The sequence below is a fragment of the Cataglyphis hispanica genome, chromosome 23 (assembly GCF_021464435.1).
Source record: "Cataglyphis hispanica isolate Lineage 1 chromosome 23, ULB_Chis1_1.0, whole genome shotgun sequence".
NCBI lineage: Eukaryota > Metazoa > Arthropoda > Insecta > Hymenoptera > Formicidae > Cataglyphis > Cataglyphis hispanica.
The window spans coordinates 1,867,146-1,883,994 of NC_065976.1; the positions used below are offsets into that span (position 1 = coordinate 1,867,146).

Sequence of the window (16,849 nt, forward strand, 5' to 3'; positions counted from 1 at the left end):
ACCGGAGATCGAACACCGCGCATAAGTTCGCTACCAAGTTGGCAAAGTTCTCAGTGGATCTTGCATGCGTGTATTTGCGCAGGTAAAATGCTCTTATAACGCTGAGCAGGAGGAAGCTAGCTTCTGGTGATTGCATTCAATTCGTCGACGGCTAGAAAGAAAGTCTGATCGGATTAGAACTCGCTTTTCCATCTGCCGGTTATGCGCGACGCCGAGAGGTTAAATGCAATGCCTCGTCGGTCTCATTTAGAATTTTATTGCCTACTTTCTCTCTACCCGGATAAAGTATGGCGAACAAATTTCTCGTCAGCTCTAGCTTCTCAGGCAACGTGATTGTATACGCTATGAAATTGTCAAAGTGAAGAAAGACTCGGACGTAAAAAAATCGATATTACTTTAAATTTAACATTAACATATCACTTATTAAAACGTTTTATCCGCGCAATATAAAAGTTAATAAATCGCTAAAACTCTGAAAAATCTATTTTTTTTTCTAGTCACTATAATTTTTTATTTTAATATTTTCGCATAATTAACATATTCATCAGATCTTTTAAATATGTCACATGATCAAGCAGTTATGCATTTATTATTTAGTTTTACTTAAAATTTTATTTTAATATTTCGAGAATATTATCTCTCTTTCTCTCTAGATCTTTTTAATAACAATTTTATTACCACATTTTTCAGATTTTAAATGCAGCACCACTCGATTATTCGAGTCGTTCAATTGTGAAAAAGAATACTTGCCTTACAAAGGTAAACTCCAATCAAGAAACTTGTTTCACGTAAGAACGACTTATGGAATCAGATAAACGTCCGCAAACAATACTCGTCGTAAATCGTCTCCCCGATATACCCAGTGCACTCAATTTCGTCGCCGGACGAGGAATAATGGAAATAGATCGACGACCTCTCAAAATAACGGGGCACGTTCCCACCATCATCCCCGCATCCGATTAATGCCGCGCCCGCATCCCTCACACTATGACCGCTTTTGAAGTCACTCTTTTAGCTCGAACACGCATCGGGATTTTCACGATCCGCGTTAATTATTCCTATTATTGTTCGGGAACAACGCGCGACATCGCTTAGTCGACGCAGTAAGAATGGTCGAAGGAATAGCATGGAAATATGAAAAGGGAAGACAGGCGTCTCGTATCAGTATAAAAACAATTAATATCCGTCAATCTGGTATATTATATCAAACTGTTTCGTGAATTATTCACAGAACAATCGTTGCTCTCCAGCCTAAATTATTGCAATTTATGAATCGCGATCGCAAAAATTTGCGATCTGTTACTCGCGCGACGATTCTCTAGCGAACCTTCGCGATTTCGGCGGGTATTACTAGCACGTTGTAACATCGCAGCATTTACACAGAAAGGCGGACATTTCCATATAGAACAAGCAATTTACATATAGAGCAACTAGTTTGCCGCGCAAACGAGTGAATTACCACTTTCGCTCCTTTCGCTGTAATGACACAATTTCGTGTAATTCTTTATTCAATTATCGATCGTACCGCTTTATTTATGAGAGGCAAGTAAGATGACAAATATGACATTTCGAGCTGCGACTAACAACGGATCAAAAATAACGCAATTCTGTTTTCAAATACATGTGATTTCAGTAGCACTGGATCAAACTCTTACATATTTTTTATAATATCTTTTTTGCACTAAAAACTTATATTTTTTTCATTTTAATTTATTTCATTTATACAATACATGAATCTCTCAAATTAAAGATAAAATTAATAAAATCGATTCAACAATGGAATACAATGAAATATTTATGTCTTTGACGTCACACCTTTACCTATCAATGATACTTTTCAACACTTTACAATTATACTTTATAATTTTAGGATCAGTGGTATGTAAAGTAAAAAGAACATTTCCACGTATAAACTAAATAATTTTCAAACAGAATAATCTGTGTAAATATATGTGATTGTTGGTTTTGGATATTTTCCATTATTTTTGATCAATTTCAATGAACAATTCAATTCCATTTAATACAAAAAATGTTTTATTTGAAATTAATCGAACCGTTTATTTCAGAAAAATATACGAGTCACATTTTTTGCGTCAACAATGATTTCCAATACTTCGGAATGTACTCGTATTGTTTTTATTAGGGACATCATGCAGGCATATTGTCTCCCGCAATTATACAAAAAACAATTTATACCAAATTTCATTATTTTTTCTCCGTAAAAATATAATTTTAATTATTATTTTTAATAATCATAAAATCTGAGTATGAAAACATTAATTTTATTTTAGTAATCTATTTATATATAATGTATGTAATACAATAATCCGCGTCACACCATGCATTATAAAGGTACATTATGTAGACAAGACATATGTAAAAATTTGATACAATAAAACAAAATTATTCTTGTTATCTAAAATAAGTTTTAAAATTAGGCTTGAAACTAAAAAATGCGATTTATGGTATGTAATTAATTCTTACATTGCTTCATTGCTAATTTGTCATTTTTGATAGAAAAACATTTTTGTTTAAAATTACCCGCGCTATTGTTTAATGGATCGTTTAACAATCAAATTTTCCACGGAATTACACCACAATACCTGATAGATTAGATTACAGAATACGATTTCGCTTTGATGTGACGATTTTCGAAAATTCCATTAAGTATCCTGTTATACGCGACACATTAAAATCTAAAGACAATTTAAAACTCCAATCTGTAGTTAAATATAAAATGAATGTGGTATCGTAATTCAAAGTGTTAAATGACAGAAAATTACGCAATGATAGATAAAAGCTTGATTTAATTTAATTTAATTTAATTTTAATTTGATTACTGTTATTTTTCCCCCAAAAAATAAATTCTGATGGTTATATTATTTTTGATTGCATGATTAAAAAATTAGCATATCACCCATTCTGTTACCTATGTTAATGCTTATATATCTCTATATATCGAGTGAATAACACAATAACACCATATATGTGTATATATTTATATATGTATGTATTATCACGTTCATACACGTATGCTCGTTTTGTATGTCTATCAAATGCGCGTTCGAGTATCTCACTTTACACTTAAACAATGCATCCTGTGCTTTAGTTGCACCGTAACAGATGCACACTACTATAGAAATTGTTACGTAACTGTCATATAACAAGTTTCTTGACGAGGAAGGAAATGCGACAGCTCTTCCAATTGTTTCTTTATTGAATAGAAAAATAACAGTTAACATTTAACATTTTATAACATTTTATTATTAAATCAATAATATTATTGCTTGGGGATGTAAAAATAATACATAAAATTTATAACACCCACGCATACCTCAGATTTATTAAATTTATAAAGAGATACACGATATTATTTAAAAAAAAAACAGAATTTAAAAAGGAAATTTTTATAATTAATATATACATATATTGTATAAAAAAAATACGAATATGTAAATATTATTATTTGGAATTGTTTTCATGTGAGAGTAAAATCGTATATTTTTATCGATTGGCAATTATATCGAATTTCGATTATATTCGTATTCGCCCAAAATATTCGACCAAACGGAATGCAAATTGCATTTATCTCGCTTTAAGCCCCTCACAAATCATATAACACACACAATATTAACTTGTACTTTTCAAAAATTGATAGTTAATGTGTAACTTACTAAAGTTAATTATGTTTTAAATTAAATGATTTATTTTGTATTAATATTAAAAAGTATTTTTCAATTATATTGGAATTAATTAAATTATTATTAAACACAAAAGCAAAATAATTAAAACCTAGAAATAAATAAAATCTATCTCACTCTACAAAAGATGCAGATATGAATAATAATAATATACTATTTTAATACTTTATATACTTTATATAAAAATATTTTTAATTATAATTATATCTCAAACAAAATATTGAAAGACATTAAAAAACAAATAATTAAAATGGGAATAGCGACAAACAAAATCAGAGAAAAAAAAAGATATTTGCTGCTGTGCGTGCGCGTTCATTTTTTAATATATTAATATTTACTTGTAAAACAACACAAAAGCATGTATAATATTACACAATCTAAAATTATTGTACACAGATGCTGAGAGAGATTGTAAAGAAGCCAACTGATGCAAGTAAGAAACGAGGCAATGCGGTGACTCGCAGAGCAAATAGAATATGGCAGATTATCCCGCGGGGAAAATTGCGAAGTTATTGCACTTAAAGGCATACCCCGAGGATGTATAATTGAGTTTCTAATTCTCCATCATTACTTGAGATGTTAGGCTCTCGAGCTATTTACCAAAAGGCACCTAGCCGAGATCTAGCCGGCTGACACATACAAATTGTCGGCAATCACGGATCGCTACAATTTCGTCGGTTACTTATCACCATCTCTAAGATAGATCGCAGATACAGTGTCTTGACAGTTTGCCGAACAGAAATTCTACACAGGATATCTCATGTTTATAGAAACAATTACAATTTTATTTGCGTTGCCACAATTACAGTAAGATATGAAGTAAACTTTGAATCATAGAAATCACATTATAATGTTTTAGTTAAAAAAAAAAAATAAAATATATTTCTTCACGAGATGGATTTGACGCAATATTACCGTTGTAAAAGCGCAGCTATACATATAATACGCGCGTGTTACAAACGAATAATTATTACAACTACGTATAAACTCAACCACGTACAATTTTGGACGTAGAATTTTATTTTATTTTTTTTTTTTTTGCACGTTCTGTCGACGCTTTCATGCCCAAAATTAACGAGAGACAAATTTTTCCAAGCGCACAAGCATCCGCTCTGTCCGGTCGACGGTTTTTATAATCGTATTTTATATTCATCACGTTTTCCTCTTTCTCCCTGTATCTCACGAAACTGGCTCGCAAACGGCGAGCAACAAGTTTAGCGACAGCAAATTCGCGTCGTTATCCGGTAATTTCTTCGCTTTCACGAGAAGGCGAAGAGAGCTATAGTTGCGGGAGCGCGAGTGCGTTACCAGACAATAAGTATCTCGTTGACATCCCCACCGTGTCGACTGCAGAGTTCGACGGTCGTCGACACATTACACGTTTGCTCGTAATTAACCTAATGGTCTGCCAAGTACGCCGAGCCGAGCCATTTCGAACGAGAGGCGCGTTAATAGGCTTGCTTGTAACGATATTGTTCTATCAAAAGAATGAATCTGTGGCTACGGTTCTATAATGACGCATTCAACGATTGTCAAAATTGATTTTAAATAAATCTTCACCATCGACATTCCGGTAAATCCGTTCGTAATCAAGCACTGCATCGTCAAACATCTATGTAAATTTTCGTGTTATAAATTGATTGAAAATTTCAAGGATATGCGTTGTAAATAATAAAGATTTTAATACATGCTTCATATCTACAAATAATCTCGCACAACATATATGTATGTATACTTATTTTGAAAACGATAAGAACAGTTTTTAAAACTTATTACATTAGTTATAACAAATATAGCTATCATTCACAAATTTATCTTTCCGTGTAAAAACTATTTCTTGTCTGTATGTACAACTTTTATGAATTTTTATCTCGACAGCTTGCAGAATTAAATAAATAAAATAAATTGATAAACTGATGTGAAATAGAATAGTGATTCTTATCATTCTCATCATTTCAGAGAGAATTGTGACGGAATGCATTTTATCTCTGCTTTTATATCGTGCTATAAGCAAATAATCCTTAGGATATCTATTACTATTTATTCATAAGAAAGATTGCGTGTTGTTTTATATCTTGAGAAATGCTTCGGGGCAATCGGTCTTCTCGAATTAAAAAAAAAAAAAAAGTGGACTTGCTCCTTCGGAACAACTACGATGTTTGGCTTTCGCAGCACATGGATATATGGTTTCGCGCTCGCGTTACGTCTTTTCTCCGCTTCCGTCTCGCTTTTTTGTCTGCACCGAAGTGATCGATTCTTCCTGCAGTTCAAACGATAAATTCTTGCAGACCATAATGCATCTCACGATGTGCAACCGCAAAATAACGCGTCAAATGCTTTTCCTTGTGAAAACAAAATGCTGTTTATCGAAAGGTATCTTTAAGCGATCTATAGCATCACGTCGCGTAGCGTCACTATCGTTGCAAATTATGACATTGATATTTCGATAGGTGGAATCAGTTATAAGCGAATGTTGAGCTTTCCATCGGTAGCTATGGATCTGGCAGTTGCAACGAGAAATGTCGATTCCACGACACAAACGAAACAGTCAATGCATACCGTCTGAACGCGACTCGTATAGCAGATTGTAGCCTCCACTGCAGCGATTTCGTCAATGAGAGAAAAAGAAAAAATAGAGAGGAAAATGCGAAAAAGGAGAGAGAAGGAAAAAAGATAGGAGAGAGAGAGAGAGAGAGAGAGAGAGAGAGAGAGAGAGAGTAACAATTAAAAAGGTGAGAGCGAGAGACAAAGTATCGTATAAAAAAACGATTATATTCATTATAAGTCATTCTTCCTCTTGGAACAAAAAAGAGTTACATCTAAGTTTTTTTCTCTTTCAACATGACCACTATTTCCAATTTATTCGCGCACAAACAAATTGTAATACTGATACTTTTTGATAACCGGAAATTGGTTAATTGCGGTCGTATGTGCGTGCAATACAAATATCGCTCTGTTATTAATGCGCCGCTTGCGTCCATATATCCGATCTATGACGTCATTCCCGAAGGTATTCATTGCGCTATACTTGCTTATGTATGAACGAACAACATCGATTATCATCGCAGGATTATATTCCGCATCTCTCGTTCGATTGCTTTTTTTTAATTATTTTATCTATTATTTAAGCATTTATTTTGAAATTAAGATACTTATATCGTAATTTCCAACTTTCAATTTCCAATTTTTAAAAAATATATAAACTTTTATAAAAAAAAGATATTTATAAGAGATATATAAAATAATTGATTTAACTATTCAATTTTCTAATTAAATATATAAAATTTAATTGTGCAATATTTTTTAATTACAGTATGCGATTTCACTTAACACGATACGTCCTAAAAATGATTTTCGTATAATTTCAAGAATAAAAAATTATATGTTACGCATTGATTAATTCCTCGTATGCTTTGTGCACGCTCAGTGAATTTTGTATAATATGACATATATATCCTCTAACAAACGCTTAACACACCTTTGTACGCGAAATTTAACAATCCAATCAATAACGCTCGCGCCTTAATATATTTTGCAATGTTAAAACTTTCACGCGACGTGAGAGACGCGTTTGTAGAGGGTCATTATAGATATTATAATCCGAATAAATGTCTATAAATGCACGCAATTTATTCTGATTAAATATCGTAAGAATAATACAACACATTTCAAAACATATTTCAGTTATTATAATATTTTGTTCTATAAACTCTTGCCAATCAGTATTACGTAAAATTTAAATGTAAATGCGTATTTCATCATGCAAAATAAATTAAGAACTTTAATTCAGACTTTCAGATTGCAATTATTTCTAGGTTTTGAAAATACTCATTGTTAAAACTGACAATGAATCAATTTTCTTTTATACGAAACTTATTTTTTTTTTTTTCAAGATAGATCATATGTTACTGTCAAATGAATTTGTCAATGAATCATATGTTAGTGTCAAATGATTAGCTCAACCGCAGAGATATATGTCATTGTTCGAATAACTTGAAACCCCATTCACAGCTAGAGATTTCTAAGCGAATGTCATCGAAATTATTCTATAAATTTTTAGCATGCATTATGAAACTTGCTCCATTTGCAATGCAAAGTCCCCTAGAAGTTAACCCACCCATAAAAATTCCGGTTATACTTCCTTCTCTCGCTCCCTCATTTTCTGCTATACATTATTTATAACGCGGGTAGCAGAGTGTAACTCTAGTGAAAAATCTTGGTCGTATGTTTTGTGCATTACAATTATGTAATACATCTAGGAGCTTAGTTAGATCTAGTCTAGTAGTGTCTCGAAAAATAACTTGCTACGCGCGCACACACACACATACACATACTTTACATATCCCATCAGTAATGCGTTGTAAGATAAACAAAAAGAGAAAAAAAGGAAGATATAATAGTATAAAAGGTCCTGAATAATATTAAGAAATTCTCAAATTTGCGTTAAAAAAGATATTAATTTATTGCCATAATTAATACTTTTGCAGTTTCCACGTTAACAGTTAAGGTACGAAATTCAATTAATCTTGAATTAAGAAATGCATAAACTTGTGAAAGATTCTATTATAAGATCTTTCAAAAGTTCTATCATTATTCAAGATAAGCATTACTCCTACTTTACAAAACTCTCTTTACCTACTTTTAGAAATAGAATTCAAACTCATGTTGAGAACACACAAGATTTCCTCAAAAAAAATATAATTTAAAAATCTATAATATATAAAGTTTGAATTTATGAAAATTTAATAATTATTTTCTGAAACTGTTCACAAAATATTTAATAAACGTATTTTATATATTTTAAAAATAATGTATGTTTTTCAGTATTAAATATCATCATTTAAATTTAAATATTTTATACACGTACACATAAGGTTTCTCTGTTATAATATTTTTCATATATAATATTTAATAAAGTTACACATATATGATCATTACGCAGCATTTTCTGTAAATATATATATGTAGATGTATGTATATATATATATATATATATATATATATATATATATATACATATATGTATATACAAGTTTATAAATAATATTTATATAAATTATATAAAAAATATAAATTACATTGTAAAAGAAATATCTTTTCCAAATCTTACAAAAAATTAAAAAAAATGTTGGATCAAACTGTAAATTTATGTTTCAAATTCGATTTTGCAATTACAAGAATAGAAATAAATGACCGAATATTCCAACATAACTGAAACATATTCCATATAAAATATCGCACGATATACTGCGTTACATTTCAGCTTTCTACTCTCCATTTACCGCACACCAGCCTCGCCATTACTTACTTTAATTAAATTTGTCGTGCGTATATACATCGCGTATATATATCGGATTCGACCAAGATCCCAAAAGCAAACACAAGCGGAAAACACGTGTCACTGAAACGTCATGCTCGAGAAATGAAACGGATGTAATCCGCGCGTTGCGCGCCGCTCGAAACGACACGAAGTCGCAAACATCTCGCGTGTTTCGTTGCGTAAGATCAATACCACGGTAGCACGCAAATATTTTTTTTTTCACCATTCGTCCAACGATTTTAAATAGCACCGTTTAAAAGCATTGCCAACGGCGTTCTGCGTTCGCGACTGATTCTCATTACAGATACGCCAACGTCGAGCAAAACCGTATTTTCGCATAAATAAAAGAAAGCCTACAGTGGTAAGCTTTCAAGGACGGAACATTCGTTAATCTCTCTCTTTCATCCATTCTCATAAAAATTGATTTTTAAATAAATAATTACATCTTATAGTATGTTATCAAATTGCAAAAGATTGCAGTAAATCTTAATTTAAGTGAATCAAACTTTAAATTAGAAGCTTATGTTTTTTTTTACTTATTTTATTTTAATAATTATTTTAATCGCCAGAAAGCAAATATTCTTCTTTATCCAATCACTATTTTCTGTTAGCTGTTCTTTTGTAACTTTAAAGCAATTTTCAATGTTTTTTCTACCTATTCAACGTAATAAAATCGTCATAAATTTACTCAAATTGAGAAATGTACTATGTATGTGTTTACTATACACATACACTCTCTGTGCTATATATACAGCTTAATACGCGCTATCTCTACAAACGTGCATAAAGATATTGAGAATTACATTGAAATCTTTACGTAATATAAGTACAAATCAAAAATTTTTTCTCTTGTTTTTGCATTTCTTTTACGTCACGTTATTAATATCAAAGGAAAGGAGAGAAAGGTATCCAATTAAAGATAGAGTCGAATTATACGAAACTCCTTTCTTCCGCTAGGATTTAATAAAACTGAATAATGCATTGCTTACTTTTTAACTTATCACGGCATTCATTTCCGCTCCTTCAGAAACGGGCGGCGGTTCCCTCAGGAAGCATTTCTTATTGTTAGAGCCTTGAATAGAAAGATTACGATCGAGAAGCAGAATATAAGTGCATGAATCGTTAATTTAAACCAAGTGCTCAAGCGTCCCGTGCAATTTTCACAGAAAGTTAATCCCTATTTGCCTGTAGAAGGATAAATTATCGAATTTATGTATAAATCAACAAGACATATTTGACATTTTCAAATGACTTTAATCGTCTGACATTTTCAGAACTTTCATGAAATGCTATGACGTCACCTATCAATCCTATTATTCTCAAATAACTGTCGAGAGTGCAATTTTTCGAAAACAAATACGTATGATATGGTATATAGAAATACATGAAAGAAAGAATATAACACAACACGCACATACAGTTTCAATGAAATATGATGGCGGAACAAATGATAAATCACTACGAAGGGAATGAATTTGCAGAACTTCTTTCGCCTGACTATAGGGAAATCATTTTTTTTCCATTTTCACGAAGCATTACATACTTGTTACCGTGTCACGTTTGACACGGTATTGATAGGCAACGTAGCATAACAGGAAACTGGTGTTGAACTAACACAACAACAGCGTCATGGCTTTGCTAAAAAATTATTTGCTATGCATTTTTACTCAAGTATTTTATCATCTATCATATTTTACACACTTTCCATTAATATTATGTATTCTAGTTGCATGTAATTTGCAAACTTCAATTTCAGAAAAAAAATAAAAGTTGATAAATTGTTGATAAATGAAAATTCTCTACTCAATTTTAAATATATCATATTTTTATAATTATAAAAATTATTAAATGAGAAATTTAAATTATCATTTCTTTACCGTGATATTATTACACTGACCTAATTATTAAGTAGACTGAAAGAGGATTACAAAACAACAAACACCACACGAACCGTGAAATATTACGTGGCAAAACCACGTAAATAATATATATGGTAAATTTTTACAAAGTACACACGCCCGCTTTTAAACGCGCTTCTTCCACTTTTGTATTTCTTTCCTTTTCATTTTTTAAAATTTCACGGAAAACGGTAATCCCGCAGTTAAACTATGCAACTACTCGGCGACCATCGATCTTTAATACGCGTAAAATTCCATGCATATTTTGCCGCCAAATATATTTTCATAAAACGCGGTTAGTGAAAAAAAATTTCGATATTCTTTGCCAAGTAACGATTTTCCTTTGCTCTATCAGTCACGAGAGACGCAAGTTCAAAGTGGGAAAGCGAGAGGGGGGGAGATACGATCCTCCTAGGGAAGATAATTTTACACGCAATCACACAGCGGCGCGTGTACCCCCGGTAGACTTCCATATAAATCTTACAAAGTGTCGGCAAAGTGACGATATTTTTACTGACAGAAAGAAGGCCACGCAATTCGAGCGCAATTACCCCCAAAGAGCTGGCCGACGAAGTACATGTACTTTTAACAAACTGGCGGCGGCCCCTCGTCGTGTAGGCTTCCATCAGAGAGAGAGAGGGAGTCCTTAGAGTCTCGATGGGGAACGTCGATCAAATCCCCGTCGTGCCACTCGCACCGGCTCCTCTCGACAAATTCCCCGATAGCGACTTTGGCGCGTTCGACGGTATATGCCTTTTTAACGAGGCACTCCTTTTAACCCGGGATCGCGCTGATCGATGGTAACGGAAGAACGGAAACGTCGATCATGATTTCGCGAGCGACACCCTAACCGGAGAAGCCCTGCGTGAAAGGCGGAAAGGATCGCGTGGAAATCGTGATTCCTCACCTCGGTAAACGGCCGAGAGAGCGCGAGAAACGATATCGTGAAGGATAACTCGATGTGACGCGACGCCGCGCAGCGGTGTTTGTCATGACGTTGACGGAGAGTTGTCGGACAACGCCGACAATAGACGCGCGGATGATAAGAGAGAGAAGCGGACGGAATAATTAACGTATAATCTGCGATGGCGTTTGATTGCTTTGTGCACCAAAAATCAGCCTTCTCGAAATCATTTCTCTCTCTCTCTCTCTCTCTCTCTGTCTCTCTCTGTCTCTCTCTGTACGTGCGTTTCCGCTTTCTGCGAAAACTGCCATCGAATTTTTCGCTTTTTACGAACGCACACGGTTCTGTCAGATTTTGTGGAAAAAACGCTTTTACGCTCAACTAGGATAAAGTGCGTCGTGATATCGCATTGTTAAAAATTGACGCAGCCACGTGAAGCTTTGTGATGTTTGCACGTGCAAAATGTTTTTATGGATAAAGCTAACTTCGATGACGTTCAAATATACGAAAATTAATTTTCACTTGACACAAAATTACTCTACAGGCATTTATTCTGTAAACAACAATTGCGAAATTAATTTTATAATATCGATATTCTACTTTCGAGATTTGAGAACTAAAAAACGCAAATCCAATAACGCAAAACTTGATGTCATAAATCTTTATTAAAGATATTCACGTTATAGAGATCTTCATCAAATCTTTACATCTATTACGAGCTTTTGTCACAAATACAGTCACGAATACATTCACAGAAACTCATTCAACCTAACAAACTATTTAATTAATCATCGCTTTCATACGCGGGAGAATGACAAATTCGAGTGCAATAACGCGCGGAAGGCGATAAAACGCATCGACTCGCAAACCAGGTTACCGACCATAACGCAATTTCAACCTTATCTCTCCCCGTGTATCGCGTATTTCGGCCTTCCTGCCGCGTCGCGACGATTCCCCGCGTCCCGCATCGCGTGCAAACGGTCCGCGGGACTTACATATTGCGGTTCGTGCCGCCCTTTATCTACCTAATCCAATATTTCGTTTCGTACTTGGTGGCAGGCGGCTTTCTCCGCGATTCGCGTGGAAAACGCGAAAACGAGATAGACGGCGCATCGCGGCGTCGCTACCGACGCCGCCGTCGACGACGAGACGACACGATGCAACGCTCGCGATTCACTTGGCGCCAGAATAACTGATTGGATTTAACAAATGTTGTAAACGAATTTCACCTAAAGCCGCCGCGCAAATGTGCAGGGGGTTATGCACCGAAGTTATTCTTACGGAACGTCATTCAAAATTTGATAAAGAACCTAAAATATTAATTTACAAATTCCGCACATTTCTAGAGAAATTCATGCACATTTTGCAAGCAATTTATAAATAAGTCGAAACATAATTGATTTTGTCAAAATTTATAAAAAATACTAATTTCTTCAAAAAAAAAAAAATGAATGTTAGCGGGATATATAATTGATTAAAAAAAAAAAATTTTTAATAGAGAGATAAAATTTTTATAAAAATTTTTTCGTTGTGTATATCTATAATAATTACTGAGATCCAGGAAACCCATACACGAAAAAAATTTTACAATATGAATTACATGAAAAATACATTCCCTTTTATATTTATTGTGATGCTGAAATATAACGACTATAATGACTTTAAAATATTTATGATTGAGATTATACAAGAAAAAAACTGTAAATGCATTTTTCTATTTTTAACGATTATGCATTTGCTTGCATCAAAATATTTGAATTAATTACAAAGTTCTTTGTAAAATATAATATGTATATAATATTAATAAATAAAAATATGCGTGAGAGTGATTACATGTTCCACGATCACACAAAAATTATATTGTAATTTTTACGATAATATTTTTCCGTGTATGAAAATAAAACAAAACCGATCTCTGCTTCAGTGTTTATACTTCTCTGTTCAGTGCTTGTAATTAAAAAAAAATATCTATTTTTTTAATTGGACATAAAAATTCTTTTGGACATAATCCTAAATAAAAATTTATTGAAATTGAAAATTACGACATTTTTCTTCTTGTAAGAGACAAAATATGTGTGATCTTGTATAAATCAATGTCTCTTGAAATGTGATAAATATTCGCCATTTTCTGTACAGATTAAAGAGCATGATTGAAGACCGACGTTGCTGCAACGTAAAGCTTACGCATTACGAAGTATCGCATGATCGTTAAAAAAAACGTCCCATGAAACAAGTTGTGTAGTCGGATTACGTTGCCGTGCTTTTCTCATAAAAATAGCGAGGATTCACGCCGAAAAAATCAACATGGCAGCTCAAACTCGACTCAATTTTTTTCCGAATAAAGCAAACCATTTATCGTAGTAGAAAGGAGGAAGTGACATGTGCCAAATATTACGCGCCATTATTGTGACGCCGAATTAAAATCAAAACAAGCAATGAGTAAAATAATTACTCATCCAAATATGATATAATATAATAAAAGAATTTACTCACCAGTCGATGTTTGACTGAAAATCGCCGTTGCCTCCTCGATTTTGCCATCGGATACTCACTCGCGACGAATACGCAATCGATTGACAGATAACGCGCTTAAAATCCTTCGCATCAAATAATCGCGCGTCGTGTAATCGTATACGCACTCCCGATATATACTTATTGCACTTAAGACGAGCGAAATAACGCGCGAAACACGACGAATATATGTTCGCTCTATCGATCCGACATTTCGCACGGCACGCCCGACGAAGGATTATTCAAATGTACGATATTCAAGCGCCCACTTCGGATCGTTATGTAAAATTTTGATTCACGACGCGAGAAGAAATAACTAATTTTACTCTCACCTATCTCAATTAATCTAAGATTTCCCTTCGTTCGATGCTAGATTTACGTATACGATTACGATAACGTTTCCGACAATTGTAAAACACGTGAAATTTATTCTCGAAATAAGTGCGAGCGGAGCAATATATGCGACGCGATCTTGCCGAGGTCTGAAACTGTAATACGTAGTGCTGTGAGAGGTGACGATGCTAGTCAAAACAAAACATTAATGTAAACAACATCGCGCTATCCGATGAGTCGAAGGCCAAAGTAAAATTGTTATTGCGTATTGTATATGTATATATTATCCACTTTACTAATATATTCGTTTAATCTAAATTTTATTGTAATTTTTAATGCCTTAAATTATTTTATTGTGAATATATATATATATATATATATATATATATATATATATATAATTTCCAAAATTCTTCTTATGTTTGATAAAAAAAGAAAGACAGTTCGTTAGCAATAAATATCGCTATCTTTTTTTATTGTGTCATCTCTGTCTACGTTCCGTTATATCTACGGCGGACGCTAGTTTCTTTCAACGACTCGCGTAGTATGAAATATATCGATACGATTATATTATAGTATATTCGGAGTGTATTAATATATATACGAACATAATTTTGCACAACGAATTTTAATATCAGCTTTCTAAAAGTGATAACAGTACACGACAGTTTCGTCTTGTTCTTTGACTCTCATCTCGCAGTCGCCGGCCCGGTACGCGACGCTAGTTCTTTTGTTTACTCGCGTAGTCGCTCCTTCTTGCAAGCTGTATACGTCACAGGTCACAGTCTAACAGTACTCGTCGCGCGGTTCGGAGGGCCCTTTGTTGGCTCCGCGTTTCGCGCGGTATGTTTCCGGTCGGGAGTGAGATCCGATGTGAAACGAGTGTCGGGTATATTGAATCCAATGACGTACGATTGCCGTGCAGTATTAATTATCGCGCGATCACCGGCCGGTACGCGACACTAGTTCTTCTGTTTACTCGCGTAGTCGCTCCTTCTTACAAGCTGTATACGTCACAGGTCACAGTCTAACGGTACTCGTCGCGCAGTTCGGAGAGCTTGTTGGCTCCGCGTTTCGCGCGGTATTTTTCCGATCGGGAGTGAGATCCGATGTGGAACGAGTGTCGGGTGTATTGAATGCAATGACGTACGATTGCCGTGCACTATTAATTATCGCGCACGAGTGTGATTAACAGCGTCTTACGATATTTTCAATTCTGCCCCTCCTCCCTCTCCCCTCCGCTGCATCGTGGCAGCGAACGGGTGCTACGCTGCATCTCGTATTCCCGTGTCGTTTATTCGGACACGGCAGCATGCGTGCGATCGAACATTGAAGATATATCGGGCAGATCGGTGAATTAAGATACTATTATCGCTCGCAAAATGCAATATCCGCGATTGTCTCTCGCCTGGCGTTGCGGTTCGCGAGCTTGACGTGAAGTTGCCGCTGCATATTTTTGAATTTTTCGCATATATCGCGACGCGCATCGATTTCGGGAGTGCCGTGAGAAATAACGGATATTTTTATTCGCGTTATAAATATCGTATCCGCGATATGTCGTGTGTGCGCGTTAATCCGCAGGACTGTCGCAGGTGGCAATGGATCGTAATCAGTCGTGTTTTTCCGATCGATTTGCGTTGACGCGAATAATACGAGAAATGGTGGCGGTTAGTGAGAAAACAGCGCCGAGGAAATATTTCGAGTCGTGAAACATCATTCGACGAGAAGACGGCGAATCAGTTGGTGAGTGAATCCAGTCGTTATATTTGCGTGATCGATCACATTTACTCATTTTATCAGCGATGATTTGACGTTGTTGCGTTAATCATCCATGCTTTGATACATATTTCGCATTGCCGTCGATGCGTTATCTCTATTTCATATGATTTTAATTAATTAATTTTAATTAATATAAACATTAATATAATGAGTGATAAAATCAACGGTTTTTTTTAGCAAAGTAGATTTTAAGTAGCACAAATGGGTATTATGATGCACAGTTTAATATAATTATACGTATAATTAATAACCAACAATGTTATGCTAAAATAATAATTATAACACGATGTTTCATATCGTAATAATGCATCAATAAAAAAAAGGAGAGATCGATCACGTATCGGTACGATTCCATAAATATTGGCAAAAATTGTAACATATTAAAGATACTTTTCTCTATTTT

At 34.1% G+C, this 16,849-nt stretch overlaps 1 protein-coding gene across 2 annotated transcripts in view; it reads left to right on the forward strand.

The window, feature by feature from the left end:
* LOC126858017 (hemicentin-1) overlaps window positions 1–16,849 on the forward strand; it is a 231,825-nt gene that overhangs the window by 26,636 nt on the left and 188,340 nt on the right. Inside the window, exon 1 of one of the 2 annotated variants that reach the window (XM_050608023.1) lies at window positions 15,515–16,410. The exons of the other annotated variant lie outside the window; for it this stretch is intronic. The gene's annotated coding sequence lies outside the window, so the exon portion shown is untranslated. Of the gene's footprint in view, window positions 1–15,514; window positions 16,411–16,849 lie in introns of those variants that run through there. 2 annotated transcript variants of the gene reach the window in all.